Below are 17850 nucleotides of genomic sequence, written 5' to 3'. Positions count from 1 at the left end.
TTGGAAAAGTGACCGAGCATGGGAAAGAAGCTTTACATGCACGATTACTGTCAAATTTATATCCAGAACAAGATGTTGTGCCTGAGAATATTTTTCAGAAAATTACTGAGAAGAAATCTGGAATATGTTTGATGCCAACTCTTGCAGAATGTGCCAAATTTAACAACAAAATGTTGCATTTAGAAAAGCAAGAGATTGTGAAACTGGAAGCTATTGATAGAGTAGAGCATATGGGATCAACAATTATTTTGTCTGAGAATCTGAAAACAAAATTGGATTCATTAGAGAAGAGTATATCTAAAACTGCAGGTTTTGAAAAGACTCTGAATGTGTGCTTGAACTGCCGTATAATTTTAAGAAGGAATTTACATGTTGAAAGAGGTCTGGTAAATGGATCAATGGGTAATGTTGTTGATTTTGTGAAATACAGAAATAGAGATGGAATTGAATTTTTAAAAATTAAATTTGATGGCATTGAGGAAGTACAGCTAATTGCTCGTTGTTCTGCTAGATTTTTGCTTGTAAAAGACTTATATGTTCGCCGTAAGCAGTTTCCTGTTTGCTTGGCATATGCGGTGACAATTCATAAATCGCAAGGTTTAAGTGTAGACAGTGCATTGGTGAATATTGGCAGTTCTGTGTTCAAGGAGGGTATGGCATATGTGGCATTGTCACGAGTTAGAACTTTATCGGGATTGTACTTGATTGAGTGTGATGTCACAAACATTTGTGCGGATCTAGATTGTGTTAAGGAATACAATAGGTTAAGAAGAGAGTATGCGCCACATTTGCCTCAGTATCCTTTGTTTGAGAAACGTGTGGTAGGCCGGAAACGAAGAAATGAGAACAATATTGGGGAGGTTGTAGCAAAAAGACAAAAAGTCAATGAACCTAAAATTACAAGCAGAAACAAAAAGGATTCTGTTGAAGATGTTGTTGGTTTTCAGTTTGAAAACAGTTCTGGTGTCAACTGCTATGCTAATGTAGTTGTTAATGTTTTGTTTTCTCTAAAATATGTAAAAGAAGAGATTGTGGTCAATTCTGATCAAAGATTTTGCAGTTTGTTAAATTCTGTGTTAGAGAAATGTACCACTGATAGAAGAAACATAGAAAGTGTGTCTGAAATTCGAAATCTGTTAGACAGATGTTCAGGCCAAACACAATTCTCTCAAAATATTCAGCAAGATTGTCAGGAGTTTTTAATGTATATGCTTGATGTATTACATGCTGAAGGTGTAGATGTAGATCAGCTGTTTGGGCTTTCTTATCAATGGCAGCATGACTGCGAGAACTGTATGGTATCAAGTACTACTAGTGTAGACTCAGAAAGATTTATATATTTAACTTTGCCAGACAGTAAATCAGTCTCCTTTAATAAGCTAGTAAAAGCAGCTGATCACAACATGGAGTGTAGCCAATGTAAATCTGAAATGATGTCCACATTATTTATACGAACATATGGCCAGTATGTCATTTTAATGTTCCAACGATGTAGGCCTGATGGAACAAAATTGACAACTTTAATTAAAAATTTTGTAGCTTCGCAGTTGTCAATATCAGGAAGGACTTTTGTAACTGCAGCAATTATATATCATGACGGCCCTTCAATAACATCAGGACATTACACAGCTTATTTAAAGTCTAGAAATGGCTGGTCATTCTGCAATGATTCTGTTTTAATTTTCCAAAAAAAATTGCCGTATGACCTTAAAAACTCTTACCTGGTGTTTTTAAAACCAAAATTTTAGGGAAATAATCTCGGGATGTGCTCTGTGGAATTTCAAGAAGTTCTAATGGCTCCTACACAATTTGGCCTTGAGGATAAGTGTAGTTCAGAGACATAACTTCTAACCATAGGACTGGACATTATGGAGAAATACGTGCACTTTGAATGAGTTCAGAAAAACTGTTTCTTTTTATAAACTAATTGAAGCAGCCAATCAAAACATGGAGTAGAGGGAATGTAAGTCTGCAATGCTGTCTACTGTTTTACATTGCTTTGTGATTAAAAGTGATGTAGAGAATTAAATAATTGTAGTAGTCATAGAGGTAGTGTAAGTCTGCTTGTATCAGTGTCATAGGAAAAGTAGAACATGACTGAGCAAGAAGGGGAAGATATTACTATTCCAGGATTGTGAAAATGATCTTCAACATTTTAATTCTGAAAGTTGCGGAAATGCCAAATGACGGGATTGGCTTACAAGAAATCCAAGAGTTATAAATTGCTCTGACCAGATTTGGCCTTGTGGAAAATTGTGGTAGAGAGCAAGAAGTCATTTATTGCATGTAACGTGTTTTTAAAAACGATGGAGATTTTCTTTCAGAAAGTGGCGGGCTGAAAGTAATAACAGCACAAAAGAGTGTAAGCTGTTCATAGGACATCCTTGGACGTCATGGAAAGTAAGTTAACTTTAAGGAGTTCTGAATTTTGATTTCTGATGTTGTATGGGTTTTTTAAACACAATCATTTTGATTGTGGTTTTTTTTCCCCGCTGTTACATGATGAATACCTTCAAGTCACTGTTTTTAGTGAATTTTGATACATTCTGAGAACAGCAAAAATAAACCATTTAACATGTATAATTAATTCTGTACTGTTTGCATTTATGATGTATATGTAGAACTGTGTAGGAGGCATGGAGAAGGTGAGGCTTCTGTAAGTGTCAAAGTTGTTGCATGCAGTGCTGCACTTCTGCGTATTCTTTCATATGCTAGACTACATCTGCACAATGAGATACCTAAGCAAAGGAAACGCAAGTGATGTGATTGAGAAATGAGCAAAATAAATTGCACGTATTTCAATTACATCACCTGTGTTTCCTATCATTACGAATCACATTGTGCAGATCAAGTTTAGGTCTGTCCAGGGAAACATAGGAGGTTTCTACTTTGTTGAAGAGTGCAGTGGACATGACTCACTTCATTGGTAGACTTTCACAGATATTATCTCCTCTGTACACTTCAACAAGTGTAAATCTCATCTTGAACTCTGAGTAGGCCTCACCTCAAACAAACCTCTGGATAGGAGACATGTTATTGGCATCCTGAAGCGACACTTTTCTGAAACAAGAGCAATGCAAAAGATGCACCATGTTTTAAGATAGGCCTCACTTCATCTGTATCAAGATACTGTTAGTTTAAAATGTATATCTTTAGGACTGTGTAGGGGACCTGGAGAAGCAGAAGCTTCTGTCAGTGTCAAAGTTGTTGAAAAACTATTTGTCCTTCAATCTTTTCCCTTGTCTTTTGTAATTTTTAAATACATGTTTTAATATTTTTCAAATGTTGGTTCTCTCTTTCACAGATTGAAAGTATAAAAATAAAAAGTGAGTAATTTAACGGCAATTATAAGGTAAATAGTTGTACTCTTTTCGTTACATTTCTATCACATTCACCTACTATTAGTTCCACTGCTTCACTTCTTTAACCCTCAGTTTCCTGCCTTTGGTACTTTCCTCATTCCTTTCTCTATTACCTACTTACTCAACTCCTTCCACTCTTTTTCTCAGTCCCTCTCTTCTCATAGTTCCTCAGTCTTGTTCACTCACTCCGTCTCTATTACTCTTAGTGTCTGTGAATTACTTACCCACCTTTTTTTTTGGACCGCTTCCCGGGAAGTGGCCCAGTTCGCAAACCAGCAGCGTTACGGGAGTCCACCATTTTGTGTTTCGGTCGAATCAAGATACAAGATGGAGGGCAAATAATGTTCAGAATGGGTAGAAGGGGGCACGGTAGATGTATCTTGACCCACTTGGTTTTCTGAGGGTGGCTGAGGAGGACCATAGCTCTTCACTCTTGTTCACTCTCTCTGTTTCTATTAATGTCATTGTTTCTGACTGATCAAACAATTTTTTTAAAAAAAAGAACAGTAACTATAAGGGAAGGAAACAGACAGTTATGTTAAAAGAAAGACAGCTATAGGGAGTAAACTAAGGATACTGTTACCCGCAATCCACTGCTGATGATATTACTGACCATGTCATGAATGATGTAATATGTGACATCATCAGCAGTGGATTGTGGGTAACAGTATCTCTTGTTTACTCCCTAGAGCTGTCTTTCTTTTCACATAACTGTCTGTTTCCTTCCCTTATACTTACTGTTCTTTTTTTAAAAAAATATTTTTTTTGGTTAGCTTCCGGTTCGCGTACCGGGTAGCGCTCCGGGGAGAACTAAGAGAAATAGAGGTTGGCAGAGTTCCAAATATTCTACCAATTTTTTTATAACGGGGAGGTAGTTCTGAAAAGAACTTTTTTTTAATGTTTTTGTTGTTTTATATTTTTTTTAGTATTTTTTGAACATTTTTTTACTTTTTTTGTATTTTCTGAACGTTTTTATATTTTTTTGGGGTTTTTTTTTGGGGGGGGGAAACAAAAACGATCCATTGGAAAGGGCTCAACAGGAGCAACAAAAAAAAAAGAATTTATTTTTTGGGGCATTTCGGACAAACATTAACATGATTCTGAATAGCTCGCATAATCAAAATGATGCTACTTTCCCTGTAGCAAATGAAATCGCCGCAGTGCACGCACACTTGCTTCACGTGCCCAAACAACATTTGAATGTTTGGGATCATCTCCCTCGCCTCTGGTCCCGACACCTCTGGAACAACCGATCTTCTTGCCATCGGAAGGGGATTTTGTTGCTCATCACGTAGCTGGGCAGCACTATAATTATTAGGATGCCACCTACTCATATGCCGATGCATAGTGTAGTTGCCGTAACTGTACTTTTTTTCAGTTCCCCTTGACAGTCTATCACCGCATATACGGCAAAACACGTAGCGTGCATTTACTTTTTTTTGCCCCTCAGGAAATTTATAGAATTGCCAAATGTAGTTCTCTTTTCGATTATACCTCCTGGGCTCCTCTGGCAAAAACCTTGGCTCTTCCTCCTCTTCCTCCTCTTCCTGTTCTTCCTCTTCTTGTTGTAAAATTACTTCAGCAGGTGGTCCTCTCTTCTTTGGATTTGGTGGAGGTGGTGGGTTAGAACCAGCTGAAGCCACTAATGAAGCCATGTCAGAATGCAAATAAAGGGTCTTTCTCTCACCAAGATGAAAGTCAGAGTGAGGAAAGAAGGAGGGGTTTTCATCATTTGGGAAAAGCAAAAGTTCTAAACCAATGAAAAGTGTTCATTTTAGATCACATGACCTAGTATTACATCATTAGGAAACCAAAAGTGAAATGAACCAATGAAAAGTGTTATTACCGAGTCACATGACCTGCTGTGTTTACGTTACGCGGTCGGCGCCGCGCCGCGGATCGCTTCCGGTTCGCGTACCGCTGCGCTTCCGGGTACGCTAACGTAGCACGTCATATGACGTATCACGCGAGAACGCGAAACGTCATGCTGACGCGACGCGACAGTTGCGCAAACGAAACGTTTACCGGTTCGCGGATCAGGTCGCGGCTCCGAATTGAGCTAACGGGAAGCTAACCGGTTCGCGTACCGGGAGCGAAACAATAAAAATAATTTAAAAAAAATTGTATTAAAAACATGTAAAAAATATTTTTCGATTTAAAGAAGAATACATTGTAAAGGTTTTGATATTTGCTATTAAAAAACCATTGAAATTCACTGAAAAAACCATAGGTTATAGACCATATATAGTTAGGAATTAGCATTTACAAAACCTTGAAAATTCACTGAAAAAACCATAGGTTATAGACCATATATAGTTAGGGATTAGCATTTACAAAACCTTATTTTACTCACACAAAACCATTGAAATTCCATATATAGTTAGTTGTACTAACTATATATCGCGCACCCGCAATCCACTGCTGATCATGTCACATATTACATCATTCATGACATGGTCAGTGACATCACTGATGACATCACTGATGACATCTCAAATGACATCACTGATGACATCACTGATGACATCTCAAATGACATCACTGATGACATCACTGATGACATCTCATTTGACATTACTGATCACATCACTGATGACATCATTCATGTGATAATACGATGAACCTCTTCAGACTCTAATATAACCTTAGATACACTCAGTGTAAACACAGACTCACAGATTGTCATTCATCCATGAAGTTACACACACACACCTAGTCAGTCATGCAAACAATCAATCACACCTCCATTTTCCCAACTATTCAGTTATACACACCTTACTTATTCAAACATATACTAAAACATATTTACTCTCTTATACAATCCTGGATACAAGTTCACAATGATGCATACAGCCACTCACACATTCACTGGCTCTTATGGACAGTTATTTATATATGTCAAGTCTCACATGTACTGTGTTTTACATATGTACTTACTTTGACATGTAGCACTGAGATATCCATTCACTCACCAATAAACTGATGCACACAGTCAACCGCCCATACAGCTGTTTCCACATGCACTTTTGAACCCATACATCTAGTGAATCAACTGCTCACACATCTATGCACAGAGTCATACACCTCCCAGCCACCCACACATACACTCAGTCTCCCATACAAATACTTGGGCAACCAATCAATAACCCATATAGTTACTCATATAGCTACTGAACAACACATGCAGCAGTTTTCAGAACAACAGACATAATGATGCACAAATTAAGACAGTTTAGTCACTAACCCATGCACTCAGTGAGACACATTTAATCACTCACTCATACAGTCAGTCATGCACCTACTAAATCCTTCATCCAGACACTTATACATCCACTCAAGACATACTTTAACTTTACAGAAAAATACAGTCACTGGGTATTGTCATCAGTGATGTCATCAGTGATGTCATTTGAGATGTCATCAGTGATGTCATCAGTGATGTCATTTGAGATGTCATCAGTGATGTCATCAGTGATGTCATTTGAGATGTCATCAGTGATGTCATCAGTGATGTCACTGACCATGTCATGAATGATGTAATATGTGACATGATCAGCAGTGGATTGCGGGTGCGCGATATATAGTTAGTACAACTAACTATATATGGAATTTCAATGGTTTTGTGTGAGTAAAATAAGGTTTTGTAAATGCTAATCCCTAACTATATATGGTCTATAACCTATGGTTTTTTCAGTGAATTTTCAAGGTTTTGTAAATGCTAATTCCTAACTATATATGGTCTATAACCTATGGTTTTTTCAGTGAATATATATATATATATATATATATATATATATATATATAACATTTCTATGGCAAAATGAAACCACTTATTTTGTTCCTTTTCAAATTAAATGTAGTAAGTGTTACCACTTTATTCCAATCAAGATGACTTCAGGTGTGCCATACTTTTGTCATAAGTAAGACTGTTAGCGTTCTAGTTGTTCTTTAAAACACTCTGGGACATTCTGTCACTGGGCTATAGTTGGGCTACATCTGGCTGATATTTGGGCTACATTTGGTTTTTTTTGTCTCTGGCGGCCATCTTTGGGCTACATTGGGCTTCATTGGGCTACATTGGGCTACATTTGGGCTCCAACATATATATAGCCCAATGTAGCCCAATATATATTTTTCAAAGTTAATTTTCGTAAAAACCACTGGAGCATATATCTTGAGACATAGCAAAGGCACATCGGGCTACCAGTCCCTACAATTTTGCCAAGTTTCGTGGAAATCCATTCAGCCGTTCGAGCTAAAAGTGAGTCCAACCGCCCTATGGAAAACTCAATGTTAAAAACACGTTTTGGGACCCCCCTTTTTTCTCGGCCCCCGCTTGACGAAACCCCCCCAAATTTTCAGGGGCTGCTCAGAAACAAAATGTTCCATTTTCCAGAAAATTTCAGCCAATTCCGTCCTCAAACGCCAAAGTTATTCAACATAGAATTTTCAAAAATCCCATAGGAAAAAAATCCTAACTATATATAGCTACTGGCGACCGCCAGTAGGTAATATATATATATATATATATATATATATATATATATATATATATATATATATATATATATATATATATATATATTTATATTTACTGAAAAAAACAAAGGTTACAGGGACATTGTAGTTAGGCTCAGGTTTCACTCATACACAACCAGAGAAATTCAGCAGTTACAGTTAGCTCAGCTAACTATAACTTGTGCCCCGTAATGCACTGCTTATATCCTCATATATTACATCACTCGATTCATGATATGGTCAGGGACATAACAAGTTCAAGTTCAAGTTCAGAAATTTGTATAGCGCACTACTCACCCAAAGGGTCTCAAGGCGCTTGAGGGAAGGGTGGGTGCATTACTTATCGAAAAGCCAGGTTTTTAGCTGCTCTGAAGGAGAGGTGGTTCTGTGTAAGACAGAGGTGAGTGGGGAGAGAATTCCAAGTCTTGGCCGCTAAGTAGGAGAAAGATCTTCCTCCCATGGTGGATCTATGGATGCGTGGAATTGCGGCGAGGGCTTGATTGGATGATCGTAGTTGGCGGGGGGGTGTGTAGAAGGAAAGTCGTGTGTTGAGGCATTCTGGTCCTAGGTTGTAGAGGGCTTTGTGTGCATGGGTGAGGAGACGGAATGTGATTCTCTTGTTTACGGGGAGCCAGTGGAGGTCTTTCAGGTGACCGGAAATGTGATCATGACGAGGGATGTCCAGTATGAGTCTGGCTGAGGCGTTTTGGATGCGTTGGAGTTTATTCTGTAGTTTGGCTGTGGTTCCGGCTTAAAGGGTATTTCCATAATCCAGTCGACTAGTGACCAGTGCGTGGGTGACTGTCTTTCTAGTTTGGGTGGGGATCCAACGGAAGATTTTTTTGAGCATGCGTAGGATGTTGAAGCATGAGGATGAGACGGCGTTGACTTGTCTGGTCATCGAGAGAGAGGAGTCTAGGGTGAAGCCCAGGTTACGTGCGTGATCTGTAGGTATGGGTGCTGTGCCCAGGGCCGGTGGCCACCATGAGTCGTCCCAGGCAGAGGGGGATGATCCTAAGATGAGGACTTCCGTTTTGTCTGAGTTTAGTTTTAAACGGATGTTCTTCATCCAATCGGCTACTTCTTTCATTCCTTCGTGTAGATTGGTTTTGGCGGTGTTTGGGTCTTTGCTGAGGGAGAGGATCACCTGTGTGTCGTCTGCGTAGGAGATGATGTTGAGGTTGTGTTGGCGCGCGATGGATGCGAGGGGACTCATGTATACGTTGAAGAGGGTGGGACTGAGTGATGATCCTTGTGGTACGCCGCAGATGACTTCGGTGGCCTCTGATCTGAAAGGGGGAGGCGGACTCTCTGTGTTCTTCCGGAGAGGAACGAGATGATCCAGTTCAGAGCTTTTCCTTGTATTCCGACGTTGCTGAGGCGTTGTATGAGGGTGCTATGACAGACTGTGTCGAAGGCTGCGGAGAGGTCAAGTAAGATGAGGGCAACTGTTTCTCTGTTGTCCAGTAGTGTTCGAATGTCGTCTGTTGCTGCGATGAGGGCGGTCTCGGTGCTGTGTTTGGCTCGGAAGCCTGACTGTGAAGGGTCGAGGGAATTGTTGGATTCGAGGAAGGCGGCGAGCTGACTGTTGACGGCTTTCTCAATGACTTTGGCAGGGAATGGGAGGAGTGAGATGGGGCGGTAGTTCTTAAGTTCAGAGGGGTCTGCTGTGGGTTTCTTCAGGAGGGCGCTGAGTTCGGCATGTTTCCAGCTTTCCGGGAAGGTAGCGGAGTTGAAGGAGCAGTTGATGACATCGCGGAGATGGGGTGCGATGATGGAGTCTGCTTTGTTGAAAATGTGGTGGGGGCATGGGTCTGTTGGTGAACCTGAGTGGATGGAGTTCATCAGGCGGATGGTGTCTTCTGTAGTGATTGGGTTCCAGGCGCAGAGGTTGTGCGAGTCCTGTTTTGGTTCGGAGGTGGGTGGAGTGGTCTGATCTTCGGACTGGTTTTCAAAGCTGTTATGTATGTTGGCGATTTTGTTGTGGAAGAAAGAGGATAAAGAATCGCAGAGGTCTTGGGAGGGAGTGATGTCGTTGGTGCCGGCGATGGGGTTGGTAACTTCTTTGACGATGTTGAATAGTTCCTTGCTGTTGTGGGCGTTGTTGTCGAGTCGATCCTTGAATGCTGATTTTTTGGTGAGTCGGATCAATTGGTGGTGTTTGCGGGTGGCGTCCTTGAAGGTGGTTAGGTTGTGAGTGGTTGGGTTTTTTCTCCAGGTTTTCTCGAGGGTACGACATTGGATTTCTTAACGTCATCGTTGAACCAGGGGGCCTTTTTGCTACCTTGTTTGATCTGGTGGTTTTTCGAGGGTGCTAATTCGTCAGCGCTGTGGGTGATCCATTGTGTGAATTTGATGGCAGCTTGGTTTGGGTCCGATGGAATGGCAGGAGGGTTTTGGTTAAGCGATGTGGAGAGTTGGTCGGTGGTGATTTTGTTCCAGTTTCTTCGAGGAATAGGTTGTGGGGGGTTGAGAGTCGTGGTCTTTTTGTAGCTGAAGTGGACGCAGCTGTGGTCTGTCCAATGAAGAGCTGTGGTGTGATCGAAGGAGATGTGTTTGCTGGAGGTGAAGATAGGGTCGAGCGTGTGTCCGGCTAAGTGGGTGGGGGTGTCAACAAGTTGTTTGAGTCCGAGATTGGCCAGGTTGTCCAGAAGGGTGGTGGTGTTGCTGTCGTTTTTCTTTTCCAGGTGGAAGTTGAGGCCTCCCAGTAGGATGTAGTTCTCGGAAGTGAGGGCATGTGGGCTGATGAAGTCAGTGATGTCTTCGTTGAATTGTGTGCGGGTTCCTGGTGGTCTGTAGATGAGGGTGCCTCTAAGTGTGGTCCTGGGGTCGGTGTGGATCTAGAAGTGAAGGTGTTCGGCGGCCGCGAGGTTGTCGTCGGAGCTGGTTGTGATGCGGATGGTGTTCTTGTGGACGATGGCGATGCCTCCTCCTGTTGGGATGGTGCGGTCTTTTCGGATGATCTTGTAATTGTCCGGGATGGCTATGGCGATGTCGGGTGCTGATGAGGCGTTCATCCACGTTTCAGTAAGGAAGGCGACGTCCGGCGATGTAGTGTCGAGTAGATCCCAGAGTTCAGGTGGCGTGTCTGTGGACCGAGCGGGTGTTCAGCAGGATGCACTTCAGGTGGTTAGAGTCGGAGCTGTGTTTGGGGGAAGTGGATTTGGTGTGGGTCCTGATGCAGGTGAACTTGCAGGAGTGGCAGGCGAATGGTCCATGGGTGTGTCCTGGGGTAGCTGCGCAGCATCGTGGTGTGCGTCCGGGGTTAAGGGCAAAGAGGGTATGGGCGTCGTACGTTATGCGGGTGGGGAGGGTTTTGCGAGGACCAGGGGATCTGGCGCTGGGCGCGGTCCAGGCGTGGACGGGCATAGACGGGCTTACCTTCGGCGCGCATGGGGCGCAACCGCTGCGCTTGACCGCTGCGCGCAAATGCATCTGACATATGTGGATAGTGGAAGGGGCGGGGGCGAGGGAGGGTCAGCTGGGAGGCAGGAGCTGGGTGGAGGGGCGGGCTGGAAGGCACAACAAACAAGATGGCAGAAAAACGAAACGAAACAGGACGAGATTGGGGTGGGCAGAGGCGCAGGCACAATCAGGCACAGATAAGCACAGAATGCAATGCGAGCCTGCAGAAGCGCTACGATATCACACAAGCGCTACAGTATGCAGCACACTTTGATTAGCACGATGTGGGCTGTTCACAAATAGCGTTACGCTAAATTAGGCAATGCGGCAATATTAGGTGCTCAAGACGGAGCGCAGTCACTAAAGGACGCAATGTTAAGCACAAGACAATGATTGCAGTGAGAGCGCTATGATACCAGCTGCTGGAGCCAGGGAGCGAGGGGAGCGACCGCTAATGCCATCACTGATGACATCTCAAATGACATCACAGATGACATCACTGATGAAATCATGCACTGAGTGTGAGTGTTCTTGAAATGTTTATGAGTGTTAAATATATGTACCAATGTGTATTGGTAAATACGTGGGTGTATGAGTGCCTACATGGATGATTCAATGAGTGTATGACTGACTGTATACGTGAGTGATTGGATGTCTCAGTGAATGTATGGGTGAGTGACTGGTTGTGTGAGTAGGTCAGTGTCAGTGTGCCAGTTGGTGTCTAAGTGGCTGTTTGGATGTGTGGTTGGGTGCATGAGTGTCTGTAGGGGTGAGTGATTGGTTGTCTGAGTACCTGTATGGGTGTCTGTGTAGGTGGATTAGTCAGTGGGTGAGTCAGTGGCTGTTCGGGTCAGTGGGTGCATGCATGAAGGGTTGTATGGGTGAGTGAGTGTGTATATGGCTGTGTCAGTGAGTGTTGTATGTGTGAGTAAATGTGTATGTGAGAGGCAGCATAGGTGAGTGTTGGGGTATGAGTTACTGTGTGGGTGAGTGAGTGATTGTGAGAGTGGCTGTATGGGCGAGTGTGCTTGTGTCAGTGACTGTTTAGGTGAGTGCCTACGTGTTAGTGTCTGTATGAGTACGTGTGGGGGTGTGTGTGTAAGTGTATGCGTGAGTAGGTGGATGTGTGATTGACTGTATGGGTGAATGAGTAGGTGTGTGAGTAGCTCTAGGGGTGACTGACTCAGTATGTAAGTCGCTGTATGGGTGTATGAGTTGAAATGCCAGTCATCAGAGACGTCATCAGTGATGTTATTTGAGATGTCATCAGTGATGTCACTGATCATCTCATGAGTGAAGCAATATATGGGGTTATAAGCAGTGCATTGTAGGGGCGTGAGTTATAGTTAGCTCAGCTAACTATAACTGCTGAATTTCTCTGGTTTTGTATGAGTAAAACCTAAGCCTAACTATTTCTAAAGTTTTTTAAATGCTAAATCCTAACTATAATGTTCCTGTAACCTTGGTTTTCTTTTTTGTGAATTTCTGTTTTTTTTTAAGTAGTAGTCATATTTGCAGATTGGTGGAGAGAGGAGGCTGGGCCTTCGATTAGCTCTCAGGAATCCTGCTGTGTAGGACTTACAGAAGGTACCAGGAGATCTTTCTTTTTTCTGAAGGGAAGGGGGGCTCCAAAGCCCCCCTTTCTTGAGCTGATTTCGGCCCCGGGGACCCGATCCCGGGGGGTCAGGCATTCTAAGAATGGGGAGGGGGGCTGCTTGGTCCCCCCGTCACAGGCCAGTTTCGGCCCCGGTGACCCCATACCCTGGGGCCTGGCCTTTCTTTTTTTTTTAATGCTTTTTATTTTTTAAATAAAGAAATGGGGGTTGTGTGGCCCCCCTTCCTTGGGCCATTTCCGTCCCCTGTGGACCCCTTTGCCAGAACCCAGCCTTTTTTTTAATGTATATTTAAAGGGAGGGGGCTGAGTTCCCCCCTCCCTGGCCATTTCTGATCCTGGTGACCCCATCCTTCGGGCCTGCCCATTTTTAAAAAAAATATTATTTTTTTAAAGGGAGGGACGCAGCGTGGACCCTATCCCTCTGTGTCTGGCCTGTAGTGTGGGTGCCCTGGTCCCACCGGGGGCACCCACTTTTTAAATGTTGGGGACTGGAGGCTCAAAACCCTGGGCCTCCCTGGGACATTGCTGGCGCCGGCCATGGGGGTGGCAGCTTAAAAGGCCATCTAGGGCTCCAGGAGGGGGCTGCGTTGCCCTCCTCCTTTATTTGTTTTAGCCCCGGGGAGACCCAGGGCTTTCAGCATAAATAATGAAACATGCCTCGGGGAGGTGTGGTCCCTGGAGCTTTAGGGATTCTAATAGGGGTGCTCGTGTGACCCCTCCTACATATAGAAACCAACAGCATGTCCCGTCTGGGAGACGTCCCCTAGTCACAGCTCATCCATCCCAAATGGGTAATCCAATTAGTAATGAGTTACAACGTAGTAAAGTTCACATTGATTTTAATTTTTCATTGTTTTCAAGAATTCCTTCATTCTTTATGTTTATCAATCCAAATTGAAAGTATTAAATCTCATTCTTCAAACAAATCCATCATCCAATGCATTTCGGCTAGCAAAAAGCCTTCATCAGGGATATAGGTCTATAATCAAAAGAACATGATACATGAGAAAACAGAAGCTGATGTGACTTATTCAATGAAGTAAGTGAAATGGTGAGAAGGTCAACGCCACAAGATTAAGATGTGAAATTAAGTAAAACAATGGATCGTGAACCTGAATTAAACAAAATCACCCGTGAATACGAGAAAACAAAAAATGTTTTTACACAATTCTAAGCTGTAAGCAATCGTAGGTGATTCCCCTGCGTGTGTCATAAAGTAAGAAGTTAAACCCTCATGTCTGCATGTAATAACGCCTGTACTTCAGAGATGATCAAATTATAATCCAGTGTAACCCCTTCTTAGACATTGCAAACATTTAGAGCTCGAACAAAATAATTACGCGCCATCTTCCTTACCGTAATGCGTTTCGAAAACACACGGAGAATCCGTGGTAAACAATAATAAACTAATTTGAAAAAGAGGAACCGAGTGTTCCTGTCATCCTGGTTATACATTACTAAAAGTGAACTTACTTGAGAGCGGAATGATACAACTCCGAGTATACACTCGACAAGTCACTTGCGTCTAAAGACCGCGGGCAGTGGTGCCGGTTAAACTATCATTGATAAAGATAAACAAAGGACTATGGTTCCATCGTGAAAAGTGGGTGCCATATTGGAACGGTAAACAAAAAACCATCACAGTGTACTAACGAATATAAATAACAGATCAACACTATAATCGAATTAAAAATAAAAATAAATGATAAAAAATGAAAATAAAATCATGTTAGGATAAGCGTGAAAAAACATTATCACAAAATTGATTGGCGGAGAACATTCTCGTGCAGATCAATCAATGGCATACATAGCAAGTACAATATCAATAAGGTAGTTCTATAGGTAACAGCTAAATTCAACCCTATCATTCATCCCGTTGGGCTTAAGAGTATCAAGTTTGTAAATCCAAAAGTTTTCACGTTTCAAGAAGAGCTTATTATTGTCAACTCCCTCTTGTTTTGAGACTGACTCCAAAATTAAAAACTCCTACATATAGCTCACACTTCTTTTTTTAAAGATTTTTGGCCGCATTATGGTTCCCACAGAATTTTTTTTCAAAAGCATTTCTTTGGCCGGGGGAGGCGGGATCCAGAGGAAGCTGACAACACAGGGTCCTCTATCTACTCACAGGGAAGAGCTTATGGACATTTATGCACCCCAATGAGGACCCCACTCACCATATTTCTGAAGGGAACACACATTCCCAAAACTCCATAGCCTTCACAAGCATTAATCAACATGACAAGCTGAAATAACAACATGATGCTTTCTTTCCTGTATAAGCCAGCCTTGCACTGTAGGGCAGCAGCCTGGAGCTCGAGAGCCACCCCGCACTGTGGGGTCTGTGAGGGCTAACGTTATGCCATTGCAGCCAGTGGCAGCTGCTACCAGGAAGCAGTTGTGGGGCGGGGTGGGGGTAAGGAGGGATTAGAAAAAAAATCACTGACCTCCCTGACAGTCACCTCTCCTACGTCCTCTTCCTGGCTTCTTGGGGGAAACAGGAAGCAGGAAGCACCAAGGTAGTAACAGGCCAACATAGCCTCAGCACATCGGAGGCTGTAGGGGTTAATGTTACAACTCTGGCCCATTCTAAATCATTGGTTTGAGGGTGCAAACCTCCAACTCAATCAGTGTCCTATGAATAATGCTTGGGCCCTAAATCAAACAAAAAAATTGGTTCCTGTAGCTCCCATAAAATGCTTAATTTGGGGGCAGTGTTAGCTAAAGACACTGAATTGCCAGCAGGTTGAAAGGCTATTTAGAGGGGAAAACCTACTCTTAAGCAAACTCCTGAGTAGGACGAAAAGAAATGATTTATTTAGCTAAATGTAAACCAGCAGGATGATGTTCACAACCATACTGGTGCTGGGGAGATGTGACCAAGAAAGGAGTGAAAGGCAAACAGCAGATATCTGGGCCACAGGGAAGACATCTTCAATGCCTGGGCATCAGTTTCTATATACTAAAGCTTGGGATTAACTGTTCTATTTGCCCATAATATGGTCTTCCTCCAGTTTCTCAAACTTTTGACAGATTTTGAAAATTTGTCCAGGATAAAGAGGGATATCCATTGAGAAAGTAAAACCTTGATGTTGGGTGAGTTGATTTGGACATTCATTAATTCTAGCAGCTGCCTTGTATCCAGAAGAGACTTTTTGATGTTCACAAGTCACTCATGGACCTGAAGAAGAAGAGTATGCAGATAACATGTGTCTTTCTGAGCTCGCTGATAACAAAAGAACACCCATTGTTCATACAAAGGGCAGATAAATAACCTATCAATGTAATATCCACACGAGCGTGGTCAGCACCTTCTTGAAAATTAATGAAGTAGACTTAAGTCATAAAGGAAAGATTTGGACTACCGTGTGCTATAAAAGCAAAGCTTTAGAATTGTCTATGAACTGGTAGAAAAATTATGCACAGATACATTTTTGTTAGCAACAATATATCAGGTGGCCCACTGTGTCATGGCTAGACTAGACTATTGTGGCATCAGGAGTGTTACAGCGTCTAAGAGAGAAATGCAAAGCCACAAAGAAAATGCAAATCCAGTTATCCAGTCCAAGTCTGGATCGGAACACATCATCACACATTACACTGCACCTCATGAAGCTTCACTGGCTCCCAGTTGCATAAGGATAAAGCTCAATCTACTTTGTTTCAAAATGTGAAAGGATCTCTGCCAATACTAGTGATACAAGGTAATACAACAGTACATATCCATATGAAACCGAAGCCAAGGCAGAGTAAACTCGACAGGACAAACTAGATTTAACTATAAGGCTTATGGAGGCACAGAAGACTAGTGGGTGCACAACTTTTGAACTCTCTCGGTTCACACTTGAGAAATTAGAAAAAAATTAAATATTTTCCATTCTTTATACCACTGAGATCACCCCATCGGGCAAGCGACAGGGCACACCCTATATGCAGTCCATCCCTTATTGTAGCCAATCTCTAAGAAGATACAGTTGTCTCTTTTCAAAGTCTTCCTATAGCTACAGATAGAGAACATTTCCTCATATTACAAACAGAGCTTTATTTAACTGCAAAGTGCAACACTTTATGCTAAATATTACACATATAATAAATGCAATTTTTGTAGTTGGAAATCATACTTAGACTTTTTTAGCATAAACAAAGTAACATAATGTATTGCCTTAATTTAGCCTGACCACTGATGCCACATTAACGTTGATTTTACGCACTAGGGTGAAAATCCCACGAGTTGTTTTTCTCTTCCAATGCAGATTCTGTAGCTTTCCAGAAGTCTTCTATAAGCTATCGAATCAGCATGTGTTATTTATTAGACAACTGATATTGAGATTCTCACTGGGATAAGAGGAGATTGCACAAAATGCGACTCATGGGAATTACTGTCTGAACCACAAGATGTGGATGATTTAGCTCTTCAAGGAAGTTATTCTGTAGTCTATTGTGAAGACGAGAGAAACTACAGAGTTTACCTGCTCCCAGAGTTTGCTGAGAACTGATTGACTAACGAGTATGGGGAATGTATCAATTGTTGAAAGTATGTCTTAGCAGATTTATTTTAGAGTGTGTTCCAAGAGCAGGGTAGGATTCTTTGAGGAGATAGCCTCTCTGTGCCATTCCCATTTCTCCCCAGTAAATCAGTAAGTATTCCTGCTGATTTATAGCTGATTATACTTTATCAGCTTTGATAACCTTCGTTACTTAATTACTAAGACTTCATGCCAATGCATTTTCATTCTGTCATCAAAACTCTTCATTTGGCTTTCTGAACTGCCATATTTCTTTGCTTATTGGAGTGATTGCCATTCTTATGCCTAGAATCTATGATTCTAGATTAGGGAATTCCTTTATGAAACGCACTTGCTTTATTTTCTCAATTTTATTTGTAATACTCACTAACGTGGTATTCTATCTTGTATTGAAATACCGGCTAATGTTTAATTTGAAATTTTA

Source organism: Lissotriton helveticus, chromosome 2_2 (genome assembly GCF_964261635.1).
Source record: "Lissotriton helveticus chromosome 2_2, aLisHel1.1, whole genome shotgun sequence".
Classification (NCBI taxonomy): domain Eukaryota; kingdom Metazoa; phylum Chordata; class Amphibia; order Caudata; family Salamandridae; genus Lissotriton; species Lissotriton helveticus.
This window is presented reverse-complemented; position numbering follows the sequence as displayed.